A 22,174-nucleotide genomic window follows, 5' to 3' on the forward strand; every position below is an offset into this window, starting at 1 on the left:
AATCTTTTCTAACTTCTTACCCTTTCAAATTTGATTTTCAAATCTTTTTCAATTAACCACTTAACTTTTTGTTTGATTTTAAAAGTTTACTATTTCAATCATATCTTTTTCAAAACCACCTAACTACTTTTCTCTCTCTTATTTTCGAAACTCCCCTATCCCTTTTTCAAAAATTCCTTTTAATTAACTAATTATTTTAAATTTTAATTTCAAATTTTATTCCTTTTCATATTTTCGAATTCTAACTAATAATTAAAATAAAAATAAAAATATTTTTCTTTTATTTTAATTTAAATTCGAATTTCTCTATTCTCCTTCTTCTCCTTCTCTTCTTCTACTCACATAAAAGAATCTCTATACTGTGACATAGAGGATTCCATATTTTCTTTTCTGTTCTCTTCTTTTTCATATGAGCAGGAACAAGGATAAGAACATTCTTGTTGAAGCTGATCCTGAACCTGAAAGGATTCTGAAGAGGAAGCTAAGGGAAGCTAAAGCACAACTCTTTGGAGAAAATCTGACACAAATTTTCGAAAAAGAAGGAGATATAGCCGAAAATAATAACAATGCAAGGAAGATGCTTGGTGACTTTACTGCACCAAATTCCAACATACATGGAAGAAGCATCTCAATCCCTGCCATTGGAGCAAACAATTTTGAGCTAACGCCTCAATTAGTTTCTGTAATGCAACAGAGTTGCAAGTTTCATGGACTTCCATCAGAAGATTTTTTTCATTTCTTAACTGAATTCTTACAGATCTGTGATACTGTTAAGACCAATGGGGTTGATCCCGAGGTCTATAGGCTCATGCTTTTCCCGTTTGCTGTAAGAGACAGAGCTAGAATATGGTTGGACTCTCAACCTAAAGATAGCCTGAACTCTTGGAATAAGCTGGTCACGGCTTTCTTAGCCAAGTTCTTTCTTCCTCAAAAGCTTAGCAAGTTTAGAGTGGATGTTCAAACCTTCAAACAGAAAGAAGGTGAATCCCTCTATGAAGCTTGGGAGAGATACAAGCAACTGACCAAAAAGTGTCCTTCTGACATGCTATCAGAATGGACCATCCTGGATATATTCTATGATGGTCTGTCTGAATTATCAAAGATGTCATTGGACCGTTCTACAAGTGGATCCATTCACCTAAAGAAAACGCCTGTAGAAACTCAGGAACTCATTGACATGGTTGCAAATAACCAGTTCATGTACACTTCTGAAAGGAATCCTGTGAGTAATGGGACGCCTCAGAGGAAGGAAGTTCTTGAACTTGATACTCTGAATGCCATATTGGCTCAGAATAAAATATTGACTCAGCAAGTCAATATGATTTTTCAGAGTCTGAATGGATTGCAAGATGCATCCAACAGTACTAAAGAGGCATCTTCTGAAGAAGAAGCTAATGATCCTGAGGACCTTGCAATAGCAGTGGTGAATTACATGGGTGAACTCTATGGAAACACCTATAACCCCTCATGGAGAAATCATCCAAATTTCTCATCGAAGTATCAACAAAAGCCTCAACAAGGCTTTAATAATGGTGGAAGAAACAGGTTTAGCAATAGCAAGCCTTTCCCATCATCCACTCAGCAACAGACAGAGAATTTTGAGCAGAATCCATCTAGCTTAGCAAATATAGTCTCTCATCTATCTAAGGCCACTCTAAGTTTCATGAATGAAACAAGGTCCTCCGTAAGAAATTTGGAGGCAAAAGTGGGCCAGCTGAGTAAAAGAGTCACTGAAACTCCTCCTAGTACTCTCCCAAGCAATACAGAAGAGAATCCAAAAAGAGAGTGCAAGGCCATAACCTTACTTGGCGTGGCCGAACCCAAAGAGGAGGAGGAGGACGTGAATCCTAGTGAGGAAGACTTCCTGGGACGTTCAGTGACCAATAAGGAGTTTCCCTTTGAGGAGCCAAAGGAATCTGAGGCTCCTCTAGAGACCATAGAGATTTCATTGAACCTCCTTTTACCATTCATGAGCTCTGATGACTATTCATCTTCTGAAGAAGATGAAGACATTGTTCAAGGGCAAGTTGCCCAGTATTCAGGAGCAATCATGAAGCTGAATACCAAGCTATTTGGTAATGAGACTTGGGAGGATGAGCCTCCATTGCTCATTAATGAACTAAATATCTGGGTTCAGCACACCTTGCCTCAAAAGAAATAGGATCCTAGTAAATTTCTAATTCCCTGTAACATAGGCACCATGACCTTTGAGAAGGCTCTGTGTGACCTGGGGTCAGGAATAAACTTAATGCCACTCTCTGTAATGGAGAAATTGGGAATCTTTGAGGTTCAGGCTGTCAAGTTCTCATTAGAGATGGCAGACAAATCCATGAAACAGGCCTATGAATTAGTAGAGGACGTGTTAGTAAAGGTTGAAGGCCATTTACATCCCTGCTGATTTCATAATCCTAGACACTGGGAAGGATGAGGATGAATCCATCATCCTTAGAAGACCCTTCCTAGCCACAGCAAAAGCTGTGATTGATGTGGACAGAGGAGAGTTGGTCCTTCAACTGAATGAGGACTACATTGTATTTAAAACTCAAGGTTCTCCTTCTGTAACCATGGAAAGGAAGCATGAAAAGCTTCTCTCACTGCAGAGTCAACCAAGGCCCCCACAGTTAAACTCTAAGTTTGGTGTTGGGAGGTCCCAACATTGCTCTGAACATCTATGAGGCTCCATGAAAGCTCACTGTCAAGCTATTGACATTAAAGAAGCGCTTGTTGGGAGGCAACCCAATGTTATTTAATTATATCTATTTATTTTCCATTGCTATTTTATTCTTTTTTAGCTTGATGATCATGTGGAGTCACAAAAACTACTGAAAAATCAAAAACAGAATGAAAAATAGCATTGAAAACAGCACACCCTGGAGGAAGAGCATTCTTGCGTTTAAACGCTAGAAACAAGCATCTGTCTGGCGTTTAACACCAGAAACAAGCACCAAGCTGGCGTTTAATGCCAGAAACAAGCATCAACCCGGTGTTAAACGCCAGAAACAGGCTACATTTGGGCGTTTAACGTCAAAAACAGGCAGCAAGCTGGCGTTTAACGCCAGACATGCATTCTAAGGGCATTTTGCACGCCTAAATGGTGCAAGGATGAGAAATCCTTGACACCTCAAGATCTGTGGACCCCACAGGATCCCCACCTACTCCACCCTCTCTCTCCCCCTCCATTTTCTCCATTTTCTTCTTTTTCCCCTTCTTTCTTTCTTCTTTTGCTCGAGGACGAGCAGACCTTTTAAGTTTGGTCTGGTAAAAGCATTGCTTTTTGTTTTTCCATAACTATTTACGGCACCTAAGGCCGGAGAAACCTCTAAAAAGAGGAAAGGGAAGACAAAAGCTTCCACCTCCGAGTCATGGGCGATGGAGAGATTCATCTCAAAGGTCCATAGCTCAGTAGTAGAGCATTTGACTGCACAACAAGAGAGCCCATTCATGGACCTCAACAAGATCATGAGGAATTCCCTCACCAAGAAATCTCTGAGATACCTCAAGGGATACATTTTCCTCCACACAACTATTGGGAGCAACTAAGGATAGGAGCACCAAAATCACTAGGGATGAAGCAACAAAGGTAAGGAAGAGACATAGAGGAACTCAAGAGCACCATTGGTTCTTCAAGAAGAGGAAGACGCCACCTTCACTAAGGTGGACCCGTTCCTTAATCTCCTTGTTCTTATTTTCCTGTTTTTCGATTTTTGAGCCTTATGTTTTATTTATGTTTGTGTCTTTACTATATGATCATTAGTGTTTAAGTGTCTATGTTTTAAAGTTATGAATGTCCTATGAATCCATCACCTTTCTTAAATGAAAAATGTTTTTAATCACAAAAGAACAAGAAGTACATGGTTTCGAATTCATCCCTGAAATTAGTTTAATTATTTTGATGTGGTGATAATACTTTTTATTTTCTGAATGAATGCTTGAACAGTGCATATGTCTTTTGATATTGTTGTTTATGAATGTTAAATATGTTGGCTCTTGAAAGAATGATGAAAATGAGAAATGTTATTTGATAATCTGAAAAATCATAAAATTGTTTTTTGAAGCAAGAAAAAGCAGTGAATACAAAAGCTTGCGGAAAAAAAAAAGAAAAGAAAAATGGCGAAAAAAAGAAAAAAGAAAAAAAAAGAGAAAGAAAAAGAAAAAGCAAGCAGAAAAAGCCAAAAGCTCTTTAAACCAAAAGGCAAGAGCAAAAAACCAAAAGCCCTTAAAACCAAAAGGCAAGGGTAAAAAGGATCCAAGGCTTTGAGCATTAGTGGATAGGAGGGCCTAAAGGAATAAAATCCTGGCCTAAGCGGCTAAAACCAACCTGTCCCTAACCATGTGCTTGTGGCGTGAATGTGTCAAGTGAAAACTTGAGACTGAGCGGTTAAAGTCGAGGTCCAAAGCAAAAACAGAGTGTGCTTAAGAACCCTGGACACCTCTAATTGGGGACTCTAGCAAAGTTGAGTCACAATCTGAAAAGGTTCACCCAGTTATGTGTCTGTGGCATGTATGTATCCGGTGGTAATACTGGAAAACAAAGTGCTTAGGGCCACGGCCAAGACTCATAAAGTAGCTGTGTTCAAGAAATCAAACATACTGAACTAGGAAAATCAATAACACTATCTAAATTCTAAGTTCCTATAGATGCCAATCATTCTGAACTTCAATGAATTAAGTGAGATGCCAAAACTATTCAGAGGCAAAAAGCTACTAGTCCCGCTCATCTAATTGGAGCTAAGTTTCATTGATATTTGGAATTTATAGTATATTCTCTTCTTTTTATCCTATTTGATTTTCAGTTCCTTGGGGACAAGCAACAATTTAAGTTTGGTGTTGTCATGAGCGGATAATTTATACGCTTTTTGGCATTGTTTTTACATAGTTTTTAGTATGATTTAGTTAGTTTTTAGTATATTTTTATTAGTTTTTAAATAAAAATCACATTTCTGAACTTTACTATGAGTTTGTGTATTTTTTTGTGATTTCAGTATTTTTTGGCTGAAATTGAGGGACTTGAGCAAAATCTTATTCAGAGGCTGAAGAAGGACTGCAGATGCTGTTGGATTCTGACCTCCCTGCACTCAAAGTGGCTTTTCTGGAGCTACAGAAGACCAAATGGCGCGCTCTCAATTGCTTTGGAAAGTAGACATCCAGGGCTTTCCAGCAATATATAATAGTCCATATTTTGCTAAAGTTTAGATGACGCAAACTGGCGTTCAACGCCAGCTTTCTGCCCTATTCTGGAGTTAAATGCCAGAAACAGTTTACAAAGCAGAGATAAACGCCAGAAACAGGTTACAAACTGGTGTTCAACTCCAAGGAAGATCTCTACATATGAAAGCTTCAATGCTCAGCCCAAGCACACACCAAGTGGGCCCGAAAGTGGATTTCTGCATCAATTACTCATTTCTGTAAACTCTAGTTACTAGTTTAGTATAAAAACTACTTTTAGTGATTTATTATACATCTCTAGAACATATTATGTAACTTTTACGTTATGAGACCTCCATGGGAGGCTGGCCACTCGGCCATGTCTACCCTATTTTCACTTATGTATTTTCAACGGTAGAGTTTCTACACACCATAGATTAAGGTGTGGAGCTCTGCTGTTCCTCATGAATTAATGCAAAGTACTATTGTTTTTCTATTCAACGCAAGCCTATTTCTTCTCTAAGATATTCATTCGCACACAAGAACATGATGAATGTGATGATTATGTGACGCTCATCACCATTCTCACTTATGAACGCGTGCCTGACAAACACTTTCGTTCTACATGAAAGCAAGCTTGAATGCATATCTCTTAGCCTCCTGATCTACGACCAGAGTCTTCGTGGTATAGGCTAGAATTATTAGCGGCCATTCTTGAGATTCGGAAAGTCTAAGCCTTGTCTGTGGTATTCCGAGTAGGATCTGGGAAGGGATGGCTGTGACGAGCTTCAAACTCACGAATGTAGGGCGTAGTGACAGACGCAAAAGGATAGTAAATCCTATTCCTACACGATCGAGAACCAACAGCTGATTAGCCATGCGGTGACAGTGCATTTGGACCATTTTCACTGAGAGGACGGGAAGTAGCCATTGACAACGGTGATGCCCAACATACAGCTTACCATGGAAAGGAGTATGAATGGTTGGATGAAGACAGCAGGAAAGCAGAGGTTCAGAAGGAACACAAGCATCTCCATACGCTTATCTGAAATTCTCACCAATGAATTACATAAGTATCTCTATCCTATTTTATATTTTAATTATATTTTAATTATCAAATCTCCATAACCATTTGAATCCGCCTGACTGAGATTTACAAGGTGACCATAGCTTGCTTCAAGCCGACAATCTCCGTGGGATCGACCCTTACTCACGTAAGGTTTATTACTTGGACGACCCAGTGCACTTGCTGGTTAGTTGTGCGAAGTTATGACAAAGAACTAAGATTATGAACGTGCGTATTAAGTTTTTGACGCCGTTACCAAGGAATGAGCGATCACGATTTCATGCACCAATTCTTTACTTTCATCCATGGAAGTGCTTGAATTATTGGAAGAGATAGGGCTCCGACTAAGGTAGTCATGATGTTTTCTTGCCTCTTTTGGTACTCTTCTTGCTCATGAAGGAAGAAATGGAGTGCTTCCTCCGTCGAAGGTTGTGGGGAAAAAGGAGGTTCATCATGTGGGAGAAGGTCCTCATATGTTGAAGGTGGTTAATATTGATGAGAGTATTGAGGTAGTGTGGGGTATTAGTGTTGGAATTGTGGTGGTTCTAAGTGTGGTTCATAAGGCTATTCATGAGGTACATGGTGTGCAGAATCCCACACTTCCGCATAACTAAACCAGCAAGTGCACTGGGTCGTCCAAGTAATACCTGAGCGAGTCAGGGTCGATCCCACGAGGATTGTGGTTTAAAGTAAGCTATGGTTATCTTGTAGATCTTAGTTAAGCGGATCGAAGAGATAGGTATGTTGTTTAAATGCATAAAAGAAAATAAAGAGATCTTAACTAGGTTTATATGTTTACACTGATAAGAAGATGGTTAAGGCTTGGAGATACTTTGTTCTTCTGGATTAATTCTGGTTTTACTGTCTTCTTCAACTGTGAATGATTTCTTCTATGGCATGCTGTATGTGATCAACGCCGGTTGAGAGGTCGCCAATGCTCCTCCAGATCTGAACCCCAGGGTTAGTGTGGATCCATTCTAATTGAGGGTGAAGCTCCTGCAGTCCATTCTCCTTAATAATCCTACTCAAAATGCCACAGACAAGGTTGAATCTTCTGGATCAGAGAATATTGTGCCTTTGGGTTCTAGCCTCTACCAGAAAGACCCTAATCTCTCCATACCTCGGCTGAATTGGTGTCTCGACAAGTCCCCAACGAAATCGTGGATTAGCCGTCTAAGAGATGTATAATCAAGCTGGTAGTTCAATGCTTTCCAGTTACATAGTCACACGAACCCAAGAAGAACACGGGTCGTTGTCAGGCACGCGGTCATAGAATGAAGAACGAAGATACATCTTAGAATAGAGAATCAAACACAGATTGAAAAGAAACAGTAATACTTTTATTAATCCATAAAACTCAGCAGGGCTCCTCCAATCAAATTAGGAGGTTTAGAAACTCATACTGATAGAAAATACAATATGAAAAACGAAATATGCTGAAGAGATCCGATGATGATCGAATCTAATCCTTTAAATATTAAACTAATGACTAAGGATTACATAAAAAGGTAAAACAGTCTTTTAGTGCTAAAATCCACTTCTGGGACCCACCTGGTGAGTGTTTGGGCTAAGCTTTAATGAGATCCACGTGCTAGGAGGCCTCTAGGGCGTTGAATGCTGGCTAGGGGGTCCTTTATGGGCGTTGGATGACGGTCTCTTCTCCTTTGGGCGCTGGACACAAGAATATGGCAGGAGGCTGGTGTTGGACGCTAGTTTTGGGCCTTCAATTCTGAAGCAAAGTATAAACTATTATATATTTCTGGAAATCTATGGATGTTAGCTATCCATAGCCATTGAGAACGCTTCATTTGGACATCTGTAGCTCCAGAAAAGCTCTTCCGAGTGCAAGGAGGTCAGATCCGGACAGCATGTGCAGTGCTTTCTCTGTCTCTGAATCAGACTTTTGTTCTAGCTCCTCAATTTCAGCCAGAAAATACCTGAAATTGTATAAAAACACACAAACTCAAAGTAGAATCTAAAAATGTCAATTTTGCACTAAAACCTATTAAAACTTAATAAAACTTAAACAAAACATAATAAAAACTATATGAAAATGATGGCAAAAAGCGTATAAAATATCCACTTATCAGAACACCAAACTTAAACTATTGCTTGTCCCCAAGCAACTAGAAACAAAGTAGGATAAAAAGAAAAGTAAGATACAATAAATCTCAAAGTTTCCAATGAAGCTCAGTTTCAATTAGATGAGCGGGACTTAGTAGCTTTTTGCTTCTGAATAGTTTTGGCATCTCACTATCCATTGAAACTCAGAAGTGTTGGTCTCTTTGGGAACTTAGAATCCAGATAATATTATTGACTCTCCTAGTTTAGTTCTTTTTTATTCTTGAACACAGCTTTTAGAGTCTTGGTTGTGACCCTAAGCATTTTATTTTCCAATATTACCACCGGATACATAAATACCACAGACACTTTAACTGGGTGAACTCTTTCAGATTGTGATTCAGCTTTGCTAGAATCCCTAGATAGAGGTGTCCGGAGTTCTTAAGCACACTCTTTTTTCTTTGGACCACAACTTTAACTGCTCAGTCTCAAGCTTTTCACTTGACACCTTCACACCACAAGCATATGGTTAGGGACAACTTGGTTGAGCTGCTTAAGCCAGGATTTTATTCCTTATAGGCCCTCCTAATCATTGATGCTCAAAGCCTTGGACCCTTTTACTCTTGCCTTTTGGTTTAAAGGGTTATTGGCTTTTTGCTCTTGCCTTTTGGTTTAAAGAGCTATTGGCTTTTTCTGCTTTTTATTTCTTTTGCAACATTCTTTTTCTTTTTCTTTTTCTTTTTGATTCTTTTCTAGCTTCAAGAATCAATTTTTGGATTTTTTAGATTACCAATAATACTTTTTCTTTTTCATCATTCTTTCAAGAACCAACATTCTTAATTTCAATTTCAAATATGCACTTTTTATTCATACATTCAGAAAATGAAAGCAATACCACCACATCAAAATAATTGATTATTCTTATTATAAAACTCGAAAATTCATGCATCTCCAATTCTTCTAAACAATCACTATTTTATTCATGTTTAATGATGATAAGAGGAATATTTTATAGCTAATTGGAAAATAAAATTTAATTTTTATTAATGCTTATGCAACTCTTAAATTAAAAGATAATAATAAAATAAAATAAAAATAAAGACTTAAATACTACTACTGATCATGTAAACCTAAATATGGAAGACAGGAATTAGAATAACAGAAATATGAAAAATAGGAATTGGAATAGTCACAGGGCTGAAACTTAACAACATTCAGCTTGAGGGGCGCTGGGCTCTTCAAGGGAGAGTTTTTGGCGCTTCAATTCTTCTATCTCACGCCCTTACTTCTCTTGTTCCTTGATCAGTTTGCAAATCATGCTAGTCTGATCTTTCTGCTCCTCTCTTAGTTGATCCAAGGTGGTTTGCAAGTGCATCACATATGCTTTCAACTGATCACAGTATTCAATTGGAGGGATCTCTTGGGGAGGCTCAGGTGCCTTCCTTTTGGGATGATCCTCTGGTATCTTAGAGCTTTCCATCACCTGCTTGGTGATTGGGCTTTCCACTGGAATAAAATTGTCCACGTGGATCAGGACCTTAGCCTCTTGGCATAGGCGAAAGATAAGGTTTGGATAGGCCAACATGGCATGAGTAGACATCCTGTTTGCCAACTTGTACATCTCACGGGGGATTATTTGGTAGACTTCTACCTCATTCTCCATCATGATGCAGTAGACCATCACAACTCTCTAAATAGTGACTCCAGAGCGGTTACTGGTAGGGAGTACAGAACGTCCAATGAAGTCTAGCCATCCTCTAGCAATTGGCATGAGGTTCATTCTTTTCAGCTGGTTTGGCTTGCCTTTTGCATCCTCAATCCATTGAGTTTCAGGCAGGCAGATGTCCTCTAGGACTTGATCCAGCTTAGGATTGGCTACCACTCTTCTATTGTAGGAATTAGGGTCATTCCTTTGTAAGGGTAATTTAAAGATCTCTCTCACCCTATCCATATGAAAATAGATGATCTTACCCCTAACCATGGTGCAAAAAGTATGGAATGTTGTTCCATTTTTATTTTGCTTATCTGTCACCCACAGATTTGTATAGAATTCATGGATCATGTTGAATCCAATAGTGATCTCAGGATTGGCTAGAATCTGCCAGTCTCTCTTTCGAATTTGCTCTTGAATATCTGGGTATTCATCTTTTCCTAATTCGAATCTGACCTCCGGGATCACTGGCCTCTTACTCATTATTTTGTGATAATATTCTTCTATTGGCTTATCTTCTTTCTTATTTCTTGGAGCGGTCCTGCCACTTTTTTTAACCATGGGATTCGAATCTCAATGAGATAAAAGGGCTCATTTCACACCAAACTTAAGAGGTTTGCTCATCCTCGAGCAAAAGGTAAGAAAGGAAGAAGAAGAAAGTGAAGGAGAAGAGAAGAGAAGAAGAAAATTCGAATGGATAGGTGGTGAAAGAGGGAAAGGGGAGCACGGTTATATATAGGGAGGGGGGAGGGGTTTTCAAATTCAATCATAAAAGAAAGATAAGGAAGTTTTGAAAAAGATAGAAAAGATAAGTTATTAAACTTTGAAAGATATAAAAAAGATATAAAAGATATAAAAGATAAGATAAGAAGTAAAAAGGATTTTAAAGTTTAATAAAAGATATGAACAAAAATTACTAAAGATAAGAAAAGATTTGAAAGAATTTGAAAACTAGTTTGAAAAGATATGAGGTTTTGAAAAAGATTTGAAAATATTTGAAAATATTTTAAAATTCAAATTAATTTGAATTTGAAATATTTGAAAAATATTTGATTTAAAAATCATGGAATTTCAAAATTGAAATTTAAAAAGATAGATTGAATGAAGAAAATATAAGGTTTTGGAAATTACCTCCCTTGTTTGTCTTGCTGGCGTTTAACGCTGCTGTCCCCACTTGCTGGGCATTGAACACCCAGAATGGCACCCATTCTGGCATTCAACGCCAGGCTGCCCTCCTTATGGGCGTTTGAACGCCCATCCAGGCTCCCTGGCTAGTGTTCAACGCGAGGCTTGCTGTCTCCATCGGCGTTTAAACGCCCAATTTCCACCCTTTTCTGGCGTTTAACGCCAGAAAGATCCCTTCTCTAGGGTGTCTGCTTTCTGTTCTGCATCATTCTGTCTCTGTGTAACCACTGTTCATGATCACTAACATTAAAATCAACCTAATTAAAAACTCATTATAAGGAAAAACTAATTAAAACAGAAATAATTAGAAAATTAGAAGATAATATACGATTAATCATTGGGTTGCCTCCCAATAAGCACTTTTTTAACGTCTTTAGCTGGACTTCACTGTACTTAACTTAGTAGCAGCATTGAGCCTCTGATAAACCCCAATTTTGTGATTTATATTGTGTAGAATTTGGGAGGTTTTGTCAATATTTTTCACACTTATTCACAAAAATTGCATGGTTTTGTGTTCTCTTCCTAATATTGCTTCATGATAGAAAACATACTTCTTTTGCCTTAGAATTGCTATATTTTGATCCTCTTTTATTACCATTTGATGTCGGGACGTGTTTATTGAGTGATTTCAGAATTTATGGAGCAAGAATGGCCTAGAAGAGAGAAAGAAAGCATGCACAAGAGGAAGGAACATGAAGATTTGGATTTTGGGAATTTCAACATGGGCGCGCACGCGCACCTCACGTGCACGAGTGGATGTAGACAGCTGGAAGCAGCGCGTGAAGATCGGCGGATCCGCGTGGATTAGAGAAATCCACACCGGCGCACACGCGTACATGGCGCGCATGCGTGGATCGCAAAATCAATCGGCGCGCACGCACGCATGGTGCATACGCGCAACAAGCTGCACGTGACCTCATTAAAGGAAATCGTGCCTGGCGATTTCTGAGGCTCAAGAGGCCCAAATTCAAGCTGGTTCTGCATGGAAAAGACCCAAGGATGCTAGGGGAAAGGGGGGATCATTCATTCACACTTAGACACAATTTTTAGCTAGTTTTTGGTTTTTGTTCTTCTGGATAGAGAAACCCTTGTTCTTATCTAGATCTAGTTTGATTTGATCTTCTCTTGTTGAATTTTAAATTGGATCTTGTTGATTACTAGTTTTGATTGCTTAATTTGAATTCCTTAGCATAATTTTGTTTAGATCTTGTGTTAGCTTTATGTTTTCTTGTTAATTATCATTTTATACCCATTTCATGGATCTTGTGAATCTTGAATTGTTAATGTTACATTGATGATTTTCATGGTTAATTGTGTTGTTTGAGTGATTGTATGTTGATAATTGTTAGTGGGTACTTGTTAATTTCAATTTAATTGCAATTTGAATATGTCTTTTAGTAATGCTTACCATGTGTTTGATGAAATGTTTCCTTTGATTATGGAGTAGTTCTCTTTACTCTTGGCCTAGGCTAAGGGAATTGGATAAATTTGAGTCATTGGGTCTAATAGATTTGATGATTTGGGAACCCTTAGTGGTCAATTTGATAACCATTGACACTAGCCTACTACTAAGTCAATTAGTAGCTAGGTTGGATCTTATGGGTTGATGTTGACTAAACCATTTAATATACTTCAAGTATAGAAGTAGACTTAATGAGTTTGGTTCCTCATAATTGTTAAGATATGGTTATTAGACAAGGATAGTGACCCCAATTTCCATGCCTAGCCAAGAGTTGCTTTTATTATTTATATTTGAAAATCCAAAAATCCTAATTGCTTTGTCTTAGTTATAGTTATTTGTTTAGTTTTAGAGTAGAATTATATTGGATGTTATCTTATTAGTTTGGAATTTCTTATATCTAGCTTTAGCCACTTGAATTAGTTTCTTGCACTTCAAGATTACTTGCTTGTTAGGATTCTTAGTTTAATTTCTTGCTCATGACATGCAACCCCGAAATTCTAACCAATGTTGATGCACATGTTTGCCCATTCCTTGTGAGACGACCCGAGATTTGAATACTTTAGTTACTTTTATTGGGGTTGAACTTGTGACAACCAATTTCTTCGAAATTTGATTCGCGGATTATTTGTCGGTTGAGGGCTATACTTGCAACGTGAAAATGTTGTGAAATTCCTTACCGACGGTACTCCTCGCATCAAATTTTTGGCGCCGTTGCCGGGGAATGGTTGCAACATATGCTTTGATATTGGTTATGTGAATATGTGAATATTGTAGATAGTTTACTTTCTTTCAATACTTAGTTATAGTTTAGATTTCTTTTGTATGTGTGCTATGACTCCCAAGTTTGATGACTCGGTCTCAACCGAATTCTAGCTTAGCCGAGTTTGACCCTGAGATTGAAAGAACCTTATTACACACTCGGCAAGCTAGACGGCGGTTGGACTATACAGCTAGTACTTCGGCCTCTCTTGAGGAACATACCGAATCACTAGATGGTACCGAGAGTGATTTGGAGTCTGCTACTTTCTATTCTTCTGTTGGCACTACTAATACATCTTTGCATCCTACAGGTGAACCATACATGGCGGAGCCACGATGGATCACTTTGCATGAGCAAGGAGCTCCGGATATCATACTCCAACCTTTGCAAGCAAGGTATCCTAACCTTGATCCCAACTTTGAGTTGAAGAGTAGCTTGATACATATACTTCCTAAGTATCATGGGTTGCTGGGTCAAGACCCCATCCGACATCTAAGGGATTTTCAAGTTGCTTGTTCTAGGGCTCGAAGGCATGGAGCCGATGAGTTGGCTATTATAGTTTTTGCCTTTCCTTTCTCTCTTGAAGGGCAAGCAAAGACGTGGTTTTATTCGCTACCGGATGAGATTATGACCAATTGGGATTTCTTGAGAAGAGAGTTTCTAGATAAGTTCTTCCCACCGGAGAAGACCGACTACATCCGGAAGGAGATCTCGGGTATAATGCAAAAGGATCAAGAGAGTTTGCATGAGTATTGGACTCGGTTCAAGAGGCTATTGGAATCTTGTCCACACCATGGATTGAACACTCACTTGCTCATTAGCTACTTCACCGGAGGTCTTTGTGCGGAAGATAGAAGATTGCTCACCGCTTCTAGTGGTGGTTCCCTTTCAAAAAACAAGACGGAGGGAGAAGCTTGGAAATTGATAAATGATGTTGCCGAGGCTACACAACATGTAAGGGTGAGAAGTAATCCTCTCAAGGGTGTGGTAGAACCATCCCCCTCCAAAGCAAGCTTAACCAAGGCGCTTGGGGATATGACCACTATTCTTACACAAATACAAAAAGATCAAAAGGAATACTACTCCATCCAAGCCATCCAAGCCCTACCCCAAGTTGCACAACTTGAAGGCCCTCCTAGAATTTGTGGTTTGTGCTCTAGCACCACACATTACACCGATCAATTCCATCAAATTCAAGAGGAGCATGCCCTTGTCGTGGCCAATGTGAATTACAACAACCGTCCGCCCTATCCTCCTCAAGGCCAAAATAACTACTCTTATGGTAGTAATCAAAACCAAGGGTAGAGGGATAATATACAAGGGAGCAATCAAAACCAAAGATGGAACAACTCTTCTTATCATCACAACAACAACCAATCTTCATCCCAATACCACCATAACAACAACAACCACCAAACCAACCAAAATCACGATAACGAAAACCAAAATAACGACACCAAATACCAAGCACCATACCATAGACAACAATCCAAAGCAAGGGCTAACCTTGTCCCTCCAATATCTCCTCCAAGGTAATGCTTGACCCTGTATCCATTGATAGTGAACCTAGTGTCTAGATCTTTACCTTGAAGTTCTATATGGCTGTAAGGTGATACCCTGGTAATCACATACGGTCCCTTCCAGCTGGACTTGAGTTTTCCAGGAAATAATTTGAGTCTTGAGTTGAAGAGCAGGACCTTTTGTCTTGGTTCAAAGAATCTGGAAGATATCTTCCTGTCATGCCACATTTTTGCTTTTTCTTTATAGATTTTTGCATTTTCAAATGCAGTTAAGTGGAATTCATCCAACTCATTTAGTTGGAGTAGTCATTTTTCTCCCGCTGCTTTAGCATCAAAGTTCAAGAATCTAGTGGCCCAATAGGCCTTATGTTCTAGTCCTACTGGCAAATGACAGGATTTCCCATATACCAGCTGATATGGTGAGGTTCCAATGGGGGTTTTGAAAGCTGTTCTGTATGCCCACAGAGCATCATCAAGCTTTCTAGCCCAATCCTTTCTAGAGGCGCTTAATGTCCTCTCTAGGATTCACTTTAGTTCTCTATTTGAGACTTCAACTTGCCTATTTGTTTGGGGATGATACAGTGTTACTATTTTATAGTGAACTCCATAACAGCTTAAGACAGAATCCAGTTGTCTATTGCAGAAATGAATACCTCCATGACTAATCAGTGTCCTAGGGACACCAAACCTACTGAAGATGTTCTTTTGGAGGAACTTCATCACCACTCTGGTGTCATTAGTGGGTAATGCTATTGCTTCAACACATTAAGACATATAGTGTACTACCACAAGGATGTAGGTGTTTTAGTATGAAGGAGGGAAGGGTCCCATGAAGTCTATGCCCCATACATCAAACAACTCAATCTCTAGGATTCCTTGCTGAGGCATGTTGTGACCATGAAGGAAATTACCAGCTCTCTGGCAACTATCACAGTTATGGACAAATTCTCTAGAATCCTTGAAGAGTTTGGGCTAGTAGAAGCCACTTTGGAGAACCTTGGTGGCCGTCCGCTCACTTCCAAAGTGTCCTCCATAATCTGAGCAATGGCAATGCCATAGGATTCTCTGTGCCTCTTCTTCAGACACACAGCGTCAGATTATTCCATCCGAGCATCTCTTAAAGAGATATGGTTCATCCCACAAGTAGTACTTTGCATCGTGCATGAATTTTTGGGCTTGCTGCCTGTTAAACTCCTTGGGAATGAACCTTATAGCCTTGTAATTTGCAATGTCTGCAAACCAAGGTGCTATTTGGATGGCATAGAGTTGCTCATCTGAAAATATTTTGGATATGTCAGTGGAGGGAGAAGAAGTCCCTGCTACTGGTTCGATCCTAGACAAGTGGTCAACCACTTAATTTTCTGTGCCTTTTCTGTCTGTAATTTATATATCAAACTCTTGTACGAGTAATACCCATCTTATAAGTCTGGGCTTAGAGTCCTGCTTAGCGAGTAGATACCTTAGAGCAGCATGGTCAGTATAGGTAATGACCTTGGATCCTACTAAGTAGGACTTGAACTTGTCAATGGCATAAACTACTGCAAATAATTCCTTTTCTATAGTAGTATAATTCTTTTGTGCATCATTTAGAACATGACTGGCATAAAAAATGATGTGCAGAAGCTTGTCATGTCTCTGCCCTAGAACTGCGCCAATGGCATGATCAATGGCATCACACATTAGTTCGAATGGTAAGTCCCAGTTAGGTGCAGAGATTATAGGAGCAGTGACAAGCTTGGCTTTCAGGGTTTCAAAGGCAAGCAGACATTCTTGGTCAAAGACGAATGGAACATCAGTGGCCAAGAGATTACACAGGGGTTTTGCAATCTTCGAAAAATCTTTTATGAACCTCCTGTAAAATCCTGCATGTCCTAGGAAACTTCTGATTGTCTTGACATTAGTAGGTGGTGGCAATCATTCAATCACTTCCACCTTAGCTTGATCTACTTCTATTCCCTTGTTTGAAATCTGATGCCCAAGAACAATGCCTTCAGTCACCATGAAGTGGCATTTTTCCCAGTTTAGAACTAGGTTAGTCTCTTGGCATCTTTTTAGAACTAGGGCCAAATGATTAAGGCAGGAGTCAAATGAGTCTCCAAAGACAGAGAAGTCATCCATGAACACTTCAAGGAACTTCTCTACCATATCAGAGAAGATGGATAGCATACATCTCTAAATGGTGGCAGGTGCATTGCATAGGCCAAATGGCAATCGCCAATAGGTAAACATGCCATATGGGCATGTGAATGCTGTCTTCTCTTGATCCTATAGATCCACTGCTATTTGATTGAACGCCAATGACATTCCTCTTTGGGCATTCAATACCCTCAGAGACGTTTTGGACATCAGTCTGGTGTTCTTCTGTTAGCTTTTCTTCCCTTGATCTCCTACAGCACTGAGGTTGGGTGTTTAAGGATTTCCCACTCCTCAATTGAATAGCCTGGAATTCCTCTATTATCTGCCTAGATAACTGCTGCCTTGTTTGACTCAGCTGGGCTTCTATATTCCTGTTAGAAGCCTGAGTTTCTCGCAAAGCCGCTTGCAATTCCAGTAGTTGCTGGACAAGGGTGTGTAGTTACTGAGTCAATGGGCCATCCTATTCTGGAAGGTTAGGTTCAATAGATATTGCCTTAACCTCTCCTTTCATAGAAGTCTCAACAGATGAGTACATATGCTGATTAATGGCGACTGTCTCAATAAGCTCGTGAGCCTCTTCAATGGTCTTTCTCATGTGTATGGAACCACTAGCAGAGTAGTCCAGAGACATTTTAGTCATGTCTGAAAGTCCATAGTAGAAGATGTCTAACTGTACCCATTCTGAAAATATTTCAGTGGGATATTTTCTTAGCATCCTTCTATACCTCTCCCAAGCATCATGAAGAGATTTATTATCTCCTTGTTTGAAGCCTTGGATGTCCAATCTCAGCTGGGTCATCTTTCTTGGAGAAAAGTATTAATTTAAAAACTTGTCTATTAACTGTTTCCATGTTTTCAAGCTAGCTTTGGGCTGGTTATCCAACCACCTATTTGCTTGGTCCTTTACAGCAAAAGGAAAGAGTAATAGTCTGTAGACATCTTGGTCTACTCCCTCATTGTGTATTGTGTCAGCAATCTTTAAGAAATCTGCCAGAAACTCAGTAGGTTCTTCCTGTGGAAGTCCAGAATACTAGCAATTTTGCTGCACTAAGGTAATGAGTTGAGGGTTTAGTTCAAAGCTACTTGCTCTTATGTGAGGTATGCTAATACTTCTTCCACAGAAGTCAGCAGTGGGGTTTGTATAGGACCCCAGAGTTCTTCTGAACTCTTCATTCTTATTTGGGTTCATGAAGAAGAAGAAGAAGAAGAAGAAGAAGAAGAAGAAGAAGAAGAAGAAGAAGAAGAAGAAGAAGAAGAAGAAGAAGAATGAAAGATAAAGATGTAAATTGTAATTTTTGTTTGTATTTTATTTATTGATTTAATTCGAAAATAAAGGTTAATTAATTAAAAAGAATTGAAAATTAATCAATAAATTTCAAAAAAGAAAAGAGAGAAATAAAAGAAGAGATTTTGAAAATTAGAAGAGAGAAAAATTAGTTAGGAAGTTTTGAAAAAGAAGAGAGAGAAAACAAGTAACTAATTAAGAAAAGATTTGAAAACAAGATAAGATAGAATATTAGAAAAGATTTTATTTCAAAATTTGAAATTTGAAATTTAAATTTTGAATTTTGAAATTTAAATTTTGAATTTTGAATTTGAAACAAGATAAGATAAAAATTTGAAAAAGATTTGAATTTTAAAATTTTAAATTTTTTATTTTAACTTTTAAATTTTAAATTTTGAAATTTAAATTTTAAAATTTGAATTTGAATTAAGATAAGATAAGAGTTTTGAATTTTAAAGAAAGATAAAAAGATAAGATAAGAATTTGAAAAAGATATGATTTTTGAAAAGATTTGATTTTGAAAAGATTTGATTTTTGAAATTTAAAATTAAGATAAGATAAGATAATGATTTAACATTAAAATCTGAAATTTTATTTGAAATTTTTGAAAATTAATTAAAATAAAGATAGGAAAGATATTTTTTTATTTTTGAATTTAATGAAGAAAGAGAAAAACACACAAAAGACACTAAAATTAAAATTTTTAGATCTAAGACACCTACTATGCGAAAATTTAAAAAAAAAACACAAAGAGACACCAAACTTAAAAATTTTAATATCAAAACAAAAAGAAAAACAAGAACACTTTGAAGATCAAGAAGAACAATAAGAACAAAACTCAAAGAATTCAAAGAAAACAAGAACATGCAAAGGACACCAAACTTAAAAACTTTGAAAACTAAAGACACAATTTTCGAAAATTATAAAGAAAAGACACAAGAAGACACCAAACTTAAAGATTGACACTAGATTCAAACAAAAGACACTATTTTTAAAAATTTTTAGAAAAAGATTCAAAGAAATTCGAATAAGAACAAGAACAAAAACAAAAGACTCAAACCAAAAATAAAGATTAAATAAAGAAAAGAAAAGGTTTTTGAAAAAAAAAATTATAAAGAAAACAAGAAACAGGTAGGACTCAAAGTAGGAAACTCAAAAGGAAATACATAACCAAAAATAGAAAAGGTTTTGAAAGATTTTTTTGAAAAATTTTTTGATTTTTTCGAAAAAAAGAAAATAAAATAAGACTCTAACAAAATTAAAGACAATACCTAATCTAAGCAACAAGATAATCTGTCAGTTGCCCAAACTCGAACAATCCCCGGCAACGGCACCAAAAATTTGGTGTGCAGAATCCCACACTTCCACACAACTAAACCAGCAAGTGCACTAGGTCGTCCAAGTAATACCTGAGCGAGTCAGGGTCGATCTCACAAGGATTGTGGTTTGAAGCAAGCTATGGTTATCTTGTAGATCTTAGTCAGGCGGATAGAAGAGGTAAGTATGTTGTTTAAACGCATAAAAGGAAATAAAGAGATCTTAACTAGGTTGATATGTTTACAATGATAAGAAGATGGTTAAGGCTTGGAAATGCTTTGTTCTTCTGGATTAATTCCGGTTTTACTGTCCTCTTCAAATGTGAATGATTTCTTCTATGGCAGACTGTATGTGATCAACGCAAGTTGAGAGGTTGCCAATGCTCCTCCAGATCTGAACCCCAGGGTTATTGTGGATCCATTCTGATTGAGGGTGAAGCTCCTGCAGTCCATTCTCATTAATGATCCTACTCAAAATGCCACAGACAATGTCGAATCTTCTGGATCAGAGAATGCTGCACCTTTGGGTTCTAGCCTCTACCACAAAGACCCTAATCTCCCCATACCTCGGCTGAACTGGTATCTCGAGAAGTCCCCAACGAAGTCGTGTATTAGCCATCTAAGAGATGTATAATCAAGCTGGTGGTTCAATGCTTTCCAGTTACATAGTCACACGTACCCAAGAAGAACACGGGTGTTTGTTAGGCATGCGGTCTTAGAAGGAAGAACGAAGATACATCTTAGAATAGAGAATCAAACACGGATTGAAAAGAAACAGTAATACTTTTATTAATCCGTAAAACTTAGCAGGGCTCCTCCCCTCAACCTAGGAGGTTTAGAAACTCACACTGATAGAAAATACAATGTGAAAAATGAAATATACTAGAAGAGATCTGATGATAATCGAATCTAATCCTTTAAATACTAAACTAATGACTAAGGATTACATAAAAAGGGTATAATAGTCTTTTAGTGCTAAAATTTACTTTCGGGGCCCACTTGGTGAGTGTTTGGGCTGAGCTTTGATGAGATCCACATGCTAGGAGGCCTCTAGGGCATTGAACGCTGGCTAGGGGGTCCTTTATGGGCGTTGGACGTTGGTCTCTTCTCCTTTCAGCGCTGGACACCAGTTTTGGGCCTTCAATTCTGAAGCAAAGTATGGACTATTATACATTGCTGGAAAGCTCTAGATGTTAGCTTTTCATAGTCATTAAGAACGCTCCATTTGGACTTCTGTAGCTCTAGAAAAGCTCTTTCGAATGTAAGGAGGTCAGATCTGAACAGCATCTGCAGTGCTTTCTCTGTCTTTGAATCAGACTTTTGCTCCAGGTCCTCAATTTTAGCCAGAAAATACCTGAAATTGCATAAAAACACACAAACTCAAAGTAGAATCTAAAAATGTAAATTTTGCACTAAAACCTATGAAAACTTAATAAAACTTAAACAAAACATACTAAAAAGTATATGAAAATGATGGCAAAAAGCGTATAAAATATCCGCTCATCAGTACATAAGGTTGATGGTATGTTGGGTATAGGGTAAGCTCATGTGGAGGTGTTTGGTGATAGTGTGATGTGGCTTGTAAGTAAGATTGTTCATTATGTTGAGGGTTTGATTGGTATTGGTATGCATCAAGAGGTGGATAGTAGCTATAAGGATATGGGGGAGGTTCTTGCCAAGAGGGTTGCCTAGAAGCATATGGCTCCTCACTCAATTGATACCACAACTCATGATGCATTCCATCATTGAGGTTCTCACTTCCTACAACATCATAACAACCAAACTCCAAGCCAAAAGGATGAGAATTCATAGAGAAAAGAGGAAATAAAAATAAAAACTATCAATAAGCAACTAAGACAAACTCCTAACAACTAACAAAAGCAAGATACCAATCAACCAAAAACAAGCTATTCAGAATATTCACATATGCAAAATAGCCAATAATTTAACACCATTGCAACTCCCCGGCAACGGTGCCAAAAACTTGATGATGGCCTAAAGTGAGTTTGGAATCTCTCTCAAAATAGAATTTCTCCATTGCAAGTATAGTTCAAACCCAACAATTGACCATCAATCAAAGTTTAATTCAAAGATATCACAATCAACACAAAATAACCAGGAGTTTTAAATCACGGGTCGTTCTCCCTAGAAATTGCAATGAAATGCTCAATTATTGGCTATGAGGGAATGGGGGTTGATGGCAAGAGGCAAGAAATGTAAATAGCAAGAAGGTAAATAAGCACGCAACGAATTAAAGATCAAAAGCAATTAAACTCAAGGCAATTAATCAAGTGAAAGGGAAATTCAAATGCTAAGAAACCTCTTGGCAAGGATTGAGAGTTAAGGTTACCTATCCTGACCATTAACCACAAACATATGATGATTATGAAGAGTTAATCCTATTTAGTTAACCCTAACATCAAGGATAAGCCAAATAGGCATAATTAATCTCAATCCATAAGTCATAGTCAACTCACTAATTAACTTAGTGAAAAACTAGCGTCAATGGAAACCAAATCAACTAACT

General features: G+C 38.0%; 1 non-coding gene across 1 annotated transcript; it reads right to left on the minus strand.

Moving 5' to 3' along the window:
* Window positions 1–940: 940 nt before the first annotated feature.
* LOC112752188 (small nucleolar RNA R71) lies at window positions 941–1,044 on the minus strand. The gene has a single exon (XR_003176634.1). It is a non-coding gene; the product is annotated as a small nucleolar RNA R71 (small nucleolar RNA).
* Window positions 1,045–22,174: the final 21,130 nt, after the last annotated feature.

Source organism: Arachis hypogaea, chromosome 15 (genome assembly GCF_003086295.3).
Source record: "Arachis hypogaea cultivar Tifrunner chromosome 15, arahy.Tifrunner.gnm2.J5K5, whole genome shotgun sequence".
In the NCBI taxonomy this organism is placed as follows: domain Eukaryota; kingdom Viridiplantae; phylum Streptophyta; class Magnoliopsida; order Fabales; family Fabaceae; genus Arachis; species Arachis hypogaea.